The following is a 10,804-nucleotide window of genomic DNA, read 5'->3' as shown; positions in this document are numbered from 1 at the left end:
AGAACAGGATCATTTTTCGCCTCCTCAGGTCCTCACATTTCTCCATTCTCCGCTGAAGGACATTTCTGTTTTATCACAGAAAACAATCTGCCCACTTTTCCTCTTTCTTTTCTTTTTTTAATCTTCGCCCAAGGACATGCTTAGAGAGAGGAAGGGAACGTGAGAGAGAAAGAAACGTTGGCCAACTGGGGATCAAACCTGCAACCCAGGTACGTCCCTTAACTGGGACTTGGCAACCTTTCAGCACACAGGACTATGCTCAACCTACTGAGCCACTCTGGTCGGCTGCCCACATTTACTTTCTACACCAGTGCTAACGCAGTTGCCAACAATAGGAACAACTTCGTTTGAAAGAAGCCCTCTTTATTTATTTTTCTTTGATAAAATTATCTGTTTCTTTTTATTTTTAATCTTTATATTTGAAAGTATTACATATATCCCTTTTGTTTCCCCATTGATCCCTTCTAGCCCGCCAAGCGCTCCCTCCCCGCCCCCCACCTTCATCACCCTATTGACTGTGTCCATGGGTTATATGTATATGCATGCAAGGTCTTTGGTTGATCAGTTCCCGCCCTCCCCACCTTCCCCCTGAGGTTCCGCACTCTGTTGAACCTCCCTTTACAGCGGTTCTCAACCTGTGGGTTGCGACCCCTTTGGGGGTCGAACGACCCTTTCACGGGGGTCGCCTAAATACATCCTGCATATCAGATATTTACATTTTGATTCATAACAGTAGCAAAATTACAGTTATGAAGTAGCAATGAAAATAATTTTATGGTTGGGGGTCACCACAACATGAGGAACTGTATTAAAGGGTCGCGGCATCAGGAAGGTTGAGAACCACTGCTTTAGAAGTTCACCGTGAATCCAGGCTGAGGATCAGCATCCTAGAGAGGCCCAATTATCAACACCAACTGCGACAGGCACAAACTGCACTGAAGGAAGCTTCGCTCATTTGTTCATTGATTCCTTGATTCATTCATTGATTCATTCATTCAACATTAGCAGTGCACCTATAATGTGCCAGGCATAGTTTTAGGCAATAAGGGTTGAGAGATGGACAGAACACACAAAGTCTCAGCTTGTGTGGACCCCACAACACCACCCAAACAAAGCAATAAACAGGAAATGCCAGACAGTGATAACTATGATGCAAATATTAAGCCAGGGTGATGGTTTCAGTAACAGCGACTTCTGAGAACATCTTGGGGCCGTGATGAGAGTTACTTGTGGTGGCAAAGTTTAAGGTAACCACAGGCTTTATTTCAGAAATGCCCAGTTCTCCAGCCTCTGTTCCAGTAGTTGGTGTGTTGTTGATTGGTTTTCTCTGGTGCGTCCCTCTGCATGGCTTAGTCACCAAAAGTGTATCTGGATTTCAGCCACATATGCCCTCAGTTCTGTTCCCACCATCTTCCGTGTATATTTTCAAGGCTTCCGTCTGTCTATCCATCTATCTACCTAACATCTCATTTCATTCTGAATTTACTGTTTTTCAAAGGAAACTGAACTAGTATATCAGTGTTTCAAAGGCATCTTTCAATGGGGCAGCAGTAGAGTTTTGGGATAGTTTGAAAATATTGTCTTTATTGTTCGATTTCCTGTATGTGCTGGGAGATTATTTTGAAAACCCAGAGAGGCCATAGAGTCTGGAGAGGAAGGACAGAGTAAGGGATGCCAGTTTATTTATTTATTTTTTTTTTTCAATTACAGCTGACATTTAATATGATATTAGCATCAAGTATACAGCATAGGGGTTAGACATTTATATAACTTACTAAGTGATACTTGGCAAGTCTAGTACCTACCTGGCGCCGTACATAGTTATTTCAATATGATTGACTATATTCCCTAAGGGGATGCCAGGTTAGATTAATTCCCCGTTTGGACCGGGTCCTATTTTCGTGGTAAGCACGTGGGCACCTGGTGAGCCCTTCCAATAGGAAGCCTGACAGCCTCTGTCCTGGGAAGTGGTTTCCTGTTGTGTTTGTTTGGTGGTTTTTAAGAATTTCCTTCCTCCATCTTCTCTGATCTCTGTCTTTAGAATACTGTTCAGATACTTTGGGCCTCCCTAACACATTCAACGCCTGTTACTGGTTTTCTGTTCACATGTTCCACATCACTGACTTTTTGTTTTTTTAAAATGTGTTATTGATTTTAGAGAGGAGGGGAGAGGCAGAGAGAGAGAAACCTCCATGTAAGAATAATAGATCAATCAACTGCTCCTTGTAAAAACCCCAGATTGAGTGCAGTCTGAACTCCAGCAGCTGGTGGTAAGGAGTTCACCACACACGCATGGTCAGCAGTTAAAGGCTCCGTCTGGGTCAGACAGCCAGAGGGACGTGTCCGGCACCAGCGTCCATGCAGACCCTGCAATCCCGGTCATTTTTTAGTCTCTGGTTGTTCTGCTAGTTTCTGAAAGGCACACCTGGCTCATTTGCATTCTGGAGAATCCCCTTTGCTTCAAATAGGCCATTGCATTTGAGTCCGGCAAGGCGATCTCTATAGGCTCAAGACAGGCACATGTGTGCCCAAATTTCCCAAGAGTGTCGGTCCTTTCCAGGAACAAGAAGGGTAACACGGTGACTTTGCAGCCCAGTCTTTGTGGTGACGTGAGGAAGTTGTTCCATAGCACACTCCAACACTTTTATAGTCTAATCACGCTTGGGGTCAGGAATTACATACTTAATAGAGTTTGATTTGGGGAGGAAGAAAGATTAAGGAGAGAAGCAGAATAAGGGCCTTAAGTATGAGACACCGGCACAATCACGCTGCAATTTAGACTTGGCCAATTGGTATTTCTTTATCCGGGATCATTCTAAATTATAACTCTCCTTACCTGGATTATTAGATTCAGGCAAATCTCCTTCTATCTGAAAGGCTTAGGAAGCCCAGACCTTCCATTACTCTGTAACCGCATGCATTACTTACAACAAAAATATAGATGAACTAGTAATCCTCATCTCAGCATTAAAGCAGAAAAAGGCCTAAAGTGATTAAGAACCCTAACCTGGCAAGTGAAATTGGATGAATGCCAAAGTTTTAGATCTAAGAGGATGAGCGTTTAGGTGAGAAACACTCCAGGCCTTAATGATACAAATCTCCCTGCTGGAATAAAAAGATCAAGGAAATTCTAAGTCATGGCATTAACACGTTTCTAACCAGTGGCAGCGTACGTGTACCCATCTGTTTTAAATGATTGTGCTGCTCCGTGTCTACTCTCACGAGGCTGTACAGCATTTCCAAGAATCCAGTCTATGACATCTGAAAAATTTAAGTTGCAATCAATGCTTAAATGTCTGGGGAAACTCTTCATATTAATTTGTTTTTCTTATTTGTTGTTAAGTAAATGAACCCTTAGAGGAATTTTAAATATTTACGACATAATCTGCTACATTTTGCAGGATAACAAAATGGATATTGGATGAGGTGTCACTAATGACCTGCATTCCCCTGTTAGAGAAACCCCCTCCCTCACTGCTCCTGCACATTCTGCTTTGAAAGTTCTCTCTGATTACACCAGACCTTTTACACTATTTTGCTGTAAGGAATGGAGACAATTCCACAGAGGGAGGGCGAGACCAGAGCCAGAATGATAAATTGTGTCTCGTTATGCAATCCTTCCCGTGGCTCTGTTTCTCTCAATCCCACCTTGGTCCCACGGGTCTCCCCTGGTCCTCTCAGATGGAAATTTCTTCAATATGTTTGGAATTCTACCTAGAAAAAGCAGAATGGACAGTGCCCAAAAGCAACTTTTCACATTCATGCTAGCCCTGTACCATACAGTCATACGAAAAGAATGGTACCTTAATAACTTCTCTTGTCCCTTTATGTTCTTTTTCTTGACAAAGGCAAAACAAAACAAAAATTTAAACTAGTAAAGGCAGAAAAATTTTAAAATGAGATTAATGATTGAGTTCTAGTTTGAACTCAGAAAGATCCTATTATTCAAAGGAAGTTAACGTTGAGATGAGCCCTGGCCTGGTGGTTCAGTTGGTTGGAACATCATCCCGGACACCAAAAAGTTTCAGGTTTGATTCCTTATCAGGGCACATACCTAGATTTTGGATTTGATCCCTGGTTGGGGCACTACAGGAGGAAACTGATAGATGTTTCTTTCTCACACCTATGTTTCTCTCTCTCTCTCTCTCTCTCTCTCTCTCTCTCACTTTCTCTCTAAAAATTAATAAAAACATATCCTTGGGTGAGGACTAAAAACAATTGAGATGAAAGGAGACTAAGGACTTCCACACTGACAATAATAATGAAGCTGATGATTGATATGTGTGGATGCTTGTTCTGTAAAACCTTTATTTTGGGTCTAATCTGAGCCTTGCTGGTGAGCGACACTGTGGTTCCCATTTTGCAAACAGGGGAACTAGGCTGCAGAGAAGGTGGGGGCTTGCTCAGACTGACACAGACCTCCTCTGGGCTAGGTGTACAGAGAGTGATTTATTCTTGAAACTCCTGTGTGCCTGCTGAGTCTGGTAAAACAGCATAATATTTGGGTTAAATGTGAATTAAAAAGTGTTGAATACAAACATCATCATTGTCAAGGTGCTCCCTAGCTACCAGGGATGGTAAATTCTAATGGCATAAAGAAAATGTCATTAAAGATTTAAAGAGCAGACTTTTCTATTTCAGGCACACTTGTATTTACTTGGAGATGGCCTTCATAGCCTGGGATGAAAAGCACCTGGCGTGATGCCCAGAACTTGCCAAGGTTTCAAGTATTAGGAGAAAAATTATGGTTTAGGTTAACTTGTGATCTTGGCTGGTTGCCACCCATTTATATCGCTTCTGAACTGAGCGATTGAGGGGAGGGGGAGGGGGAAGGGGAGAGGGTTTTGTTCCACCTCCTTCTGTTAACAGAAGGACTACATAAGGGGAAGAGCAAAGAGGTGTCGCTGGAGACCAAGGCTAAGATCGTCCCCACCCTCGTGGTCCCAATGACTATGTACAGATGTGAGAGTTGAGTAGTGAAGACAACTGACAGAAAAAAATGGACTCATTTAAACTATGGTCTTGGCGGAGACCTCGGTGGACACCCTGAACCGCCAGAAAGGCAAACAAGTGGGTCCCAGAGTAAGTTAAACCTAAAGCAAAACGACAAGACGGACGCTGTCCTACGTCGGGCACATCACGAGCAGGCAGGGTCTTTGGAAAAGACAGCAATGCTGGGGGAAGAGGAGGCAGCAGGGAGGGAGGAGGACCAGATACCAGATGGACCGACTCCATAAAAGAACCCTAGACCTGAGTCTGCAGGAACTGAGCAGGGCCGTTGAGGACAGGGCATTGTGGGCCTCACTCATTCATAGGAATTGGAGCCGACTCAGTGGCATGTGGGACACATAAGGAGAAGGTAAAGGTATCACAATAATCAAAGGAAAAGTACATACTGTTACAATGAGAAAAATCAGGACAGTGGGCACCAGGACCCAGGAGAGGCCTAGGCAAGCTGTAAGGGACACTTAAAGAGACAGGGAGAAGGTGGGTGAAACAGCTGTGCTGAAAGCGAGAGGAGGAGTCGTCCTCAAAGAGGCCTCTTGTCCCTGTCACGGGTAGTGTGAAGGCCTGGAGCAGTGCACCCTGCGGGCCCCAGAAGGCAGTCTCTCCCCCACCACCATGCAGATGCTAACTGTATAGCCAAGATGAAAACTTCCAGTATTATAAGCCCTAAATAAAAAGTTAATTTGTAATAGTTACATCCTGAGAACCATATGAGCAAGTGCTATCGCCAGCAGATCACAGACCTCAACCAGGTCCAAGAGAGAAGCTAAATTATAGGCCTCAACCAGGTCCAAGAGAGAAGCTGAATGCCTGGTAGACCTCAGTGATTCCTCAAATAAGTAAGTAAATGAGAAAGGAGGAAAGCATGGGAAGGAGGGTGGATGGGGGAGAGAAGCAGGCAGGCAGGCAGGCAGGCAGGCAGGCAGTATGGAAGGAAGAAAGGAAGGAAGGAAGGAAGGAAGGTAGGAAGGAAGGAAGGCCTTGTTTGTACCTCCGTTGATTTCTGTGAGGAATGGAGACAATTCCACAGAGGGAGGGCAAGACCAGAGTCAGAGTGATAAATTGTGTCTCATTATAAAATACTCCCATCATGGCAGATTCCCAATTATCAGTGTGAAATCACTGCATGTGGAGGTGGGAGGTGCACAGAACGGCTGCCATGGTTCACTGTAAGCCAGCTACTGCACACCACTAGTTCTTATCCATAAGCCCAGGTAACTATCATAAGGTGACTTTGTGTCCCTCCTTCTCCACTGATTATGCATTCACCCACAGAATCCAAAACTGGAGCTTAATGTGCTTTAGGAATTTGGATATTTACACAAAACGTTCTATAGATGTTGCTAAATTCTTTGGTTGTTGCATATCTAATCAAATCCTCCGGGCAGAATTTCAAATGTGTCTGAAAATTACTTGTAAAGCTATTAGTAGGATAACAAAATATAATTTAAAGATAATTATGCTACTAAAATGTGTTAATTAAAATATGCTAATGTTTTTTGAATGTTCTTGTAGACTATAAACAATGATTTAAAACTATTTACCTACATAAATTGTTCCAATGACATTACTGGATCAAAATTATAAAAATCTCTGAAATTTACTGTTATTAATTTGATCATAGTTCCTGATACCTTTACAGTTAATACAACATTGAGACAATAAATATTTATGTAAAGGTCTTATAAAAATGGAGCTCAATAATGACATTAACTATCATAAAAAAGAAATAATGACCCAGCCAGCATGGCTCAGTGTTGAGCATTGGCCTATGAACCAGGAGGTCATGGTTCAATTCCCAGTCAGGGCACATGCCCAGGTTGCGGGCTCTATCCCCAGTGTGGGGCATGCAGAAGGCAGCTGATCAATGATTCTCTCTCATCACTGATATTTCTATCTCTCTGTCCCTCTCCCTTGCTCTCTGAAATCAATAAAAATATATGTAAAAGAATTTAAAAAAACAAGAGGTCAAACAGAGTCACTTTTGCTAAGCCACATCACCAAACCAAAACTTAATAACTAACCTAGCTGTCATTTTGTTATTGATGGGGTACTCTCCCCGTCCCCACCGGTTGCTGGTGGAAGTGGGCTTCTTAGGGTGCATGGGGAAAAGAATTTCCTGAGGCCCCATGGGAGGGTGAGGAAACCTTCTTTCTGTGGAATTAAACCCCTGGTTTCTGAGGTCCAGTCTCTCTCCGTCCCTCCAAGGAAAAAGTCCCATTTTGCCATCAGCAGAGCTAGGATTAAAGCCACGGCCCAGAGCCTCTCTTCCCTATCTGCACAGTCCTGCCCAGCATCTGGCTTGCTTTGCTTGTGGTCCCAGTTGCAGCCTATTGCGTGTGGGGTCGGCATGGCTGTGGGCCATGTAGCTTCAAGGGCCTCATGGCTACGGAGGAAGTATGGGTGAGTGGTAGGAAGCAGGAGTGAAGCAAGAGGAACAAGGGAGAGAGAATTCTGTGTTTTGGGGATTTTAACTAGGAGCTTAACAATGAATCCTTCAGGATTTCTCACACTTGCAGTGGCTCCACCCCTCTAGGCAATCCATGGCTGCCCAGGCTAGACTGACAGGCAAGCACTTCCCCTACGTCATCCCAGCTTCACTGTACATGCATCCATTTCTCCCTCTGTTGGACCCCTGGCCTCAGTGATCTCCACTGGGGAGTGGGAAATTGCAGCTTCCCGATGAAGCTGCCCAGATGACCATGCTTATAATGTCTGGCTTCCTCTTTGCTCCTTTCCTATTATTAAAATTAATAACTAGCTCATTATGATGGTAACAGTCCTGGCCTCTTCCAGGAGTGGAATTTTAAGCCACTCAGCCTGGAATTTGCTCATCAATACTAGTGAGGTGCCTAGTAATCTGCATGGTACAGCCCCTGCCTTCCCTTTCCCCCTGAAATATGGCCTAGAAATCATCCTTTCTTTTCTTTTGCTAAAAACTTACCTGCCACAACCTTCTGCCTATAAAAATTCCTCCACTTTGTACAACCCTTTGGAGGCCCTTCTAGTTGCCAGATGGGATGCTACTGGACTTGTGCATCACTTAATAACGCCTGTAGAGCCCGGCCGATGTGGCGCAGTGGCTGAATGTCAACCCACAAACCAGACAGTCCCAGTTTGATTCCTGGTCAGGGCACATGTCTGAGTTGTGGGCTCCATCCCCAGTGGGGGGCGTGCAGGAGGTAGCTGCTCAATGATTCTTTCTCATCGTTGATGTTTCTATCTCCCTCTCCCTTCCTCTCTCTGAAATCAATTAAAAATATATATTAACAAATAAAGCCATTAGATCTTCAAATTTATTATGTTGAATTTTGTTCTTTAACAGCACACCTGGATCCTTCCATAGAAATAACTCTTACTGGCAAACTTCTTCCCCACTGACACTATTTTCTCTCCTTGTCTCTTCCAGCCCAGGGATCTTAGTGGCTCTGTGCACTTGCTAGTCTCTGAGTCCCTGGCCCTGCTTCCTTTGTTTCCCCAACTCTGCCCAAACTTCTGAAATTGCCCCCTCACTCGGGTCTCCTCATTGGAACCATTTGGAGTACGTCCTTCTTTCTACTGGGATCCTGCCCTGATACTTTCGTATTGTATCTTTCATCCAGATTTTTCATTAACTGTGAGTGAAATGAAGGCAGCAGTTGCTCTGTATGTTATGCTCTCGACCACACCCCTTGGGCAAGATGGATTTAAAGCCTTGCACAACATGGGCACCAGCCCGTCCGCCCAGATGCCTGCTTATGTGCTGTTCTATTGCATTATGGGTATTAGCCCTTTTTCGCACAATAACATCTAATTCCATGATATTGGGATTGAAAAGAAATAAAAAAAAAAAACCTGATGAGATCTGAAAATAAAACGCATTAGCTGATTCTGTAGCCAAGGCAATGGCCTTCAATTCTTTATTTCTTTTGTTATTTCCTCTCTTTAAGTGGTTTTCTTATTGAACCTGCTTTTCCCACTGCTCTCTCTTCGAGATGTGGCAAATACCAGATCCCAGAATCAGCAAAAAAGTATCATAAAGCGGTGGTACTTGAACCTTAATGTGTATCATGGTTGCCCTAGAGAACGTGTTAGGACAGGCACTGCTGGGTCCTGTCCCCAGAGTTTCTGATTCAGTATGTGGTATAATAAGAAATACTTTTGTCTTTGTCCCTGGTTCCTAGTGCAGAGCTCCCCCAAACCTTGGAATTTCCTGAGTGATAGTAGCATCTTTTATTATTCAAAAGGAGCCCCCTTTAAGGCACCAGAGGTTTGCTAATGAGGCACCAAGATGGGGCCTCTATATAACCTCAGAACGGGGCTGGTCATCAGGAAGACCAAGAGATTAGATGGTTGGAATGTTCACATCCACCCACCATCCATGGGAAATGGGGCAGGTGGAGACTTGGCTTGAAACAAACTGTTCAACAAAATTTGAGGAGCTTCTGGGTGGGTGAACTCATCCATATGCTGGGGGGGGGTGCACCCCAAATCTATGGGGACAGAAGCTTCCACATGGCTCTGCCTCTGTAACTCTTCATCTGGCTCTTCATCTCTACCCTTTATAACATCCTTCATAATAAATTAGTAACTGTAAGCAAATGTTTCCCTTAGCTCCGTGAGTCATTCTAGTGAATTATCGAACCTCAGGAGGGGGCTCTGGGAACCCTGATTGGTCAGAAGCACAGTAACAACCTAGACTTGTGATTGGTATCTGAAATGGGGGCAGTTGCATGGGATTTTGCTCTTAACCTCAGTAGATGGTGTTAGAATTCAGTTAAATTTATAGGACACACAGTCAGTGTCCACTGAGAATTGGAGAATTGTTTGTCGGTGTCGGAACACGCACCAGAAGTAGGTCTGAGGTGTTTGCATTTCTAACAAGTTCCCCGGGTGATGTTTTTGCTGCTGGTCCAGGGACCACGCTTTGAGAACCAGAATAGTAAATGGTCTGATCAGATGACAGATGGAGGGCTGGTGGCCCTTCAGATTATCCTTCTCTATTTTACATCTTATATGGGTGCTCTTTGCTGCTGGTGAGAAAAGGAGAGAGAATAATTCAGCCAAAAACATTTGTTTGCCCTCAATATTAAGCACCTTTCTCAAAGCTTGTATCTCGCATGCCTTATTTTGTGTTCACAACGTAAAGAATCCTGGGAAGCCAGCTGTGGGACTCTTAGGCCCTTTCCTAAACTTTTTTAATGGGTTTTATTCAATTTCCCAAAGTAGTGATTACATATACTTTCCAGATATATAGATGCAAATTCTCATAAAGAGCTAATTGGTTTGTATGTACAAAAACTAACCTCAGCAACCCAGTTCCCTACTGGAGATGGTCTGTTCCCATTGTCAGAGAGAATGGATGAGGCAGTAAATCAAATAAATAAGTTTTAGTGTTTGGCAGCTTTCATGCTTCCTTACCACTCTCAAAGTGCAGGAGGAACTAAGAAAAGACATATTTCAAATAAAACTGGTTATGCTATTACAAGAGTAGATGGACTTATATCAAAGCAAGATACCCATCAATCTGGAGGCTTCAAAAAAACAAACAAACAAACAAAAACAACCCCACAAAAACAGAAAGTTAAAAAAATCTGGAGGCTTCTGAAACCAAAATTCAATGATAGGGTCCGAGTTCTTTGCCTCACAAAACTGAAAAATGGATTCACGGACAAAAATGGTTGGTGGAAAACAAAATGTTTTGAGAGATAAGAAGACTTCCTGCCACAAGGGGGCAGCAGGAAGGGAGCCCAAAGCGGGTTACCACTGAAGCTCTTTATCTAGGGGTATTCACATACCTTGCTAGCTTCTGATTGGT

This window comes from Myotis davidii, unplaced genomic scaffold (genome assembly GCF_000327345.1).
Source record: "Myotis davidii unplaced genomic scaffold, ASM32734v1 scaffold1290, whole genome shotgun sequence".
NCBI lineage: Eukaryota > Metazoa > Chordata > Mammalia > Chiroptera > Vespertilionidae > Myotis > Myotis davidii.
The sequence above is the reverse complement of the archived record's forward strand: the minus strand, read 5'-3'. Positions refer to the sequence as shown.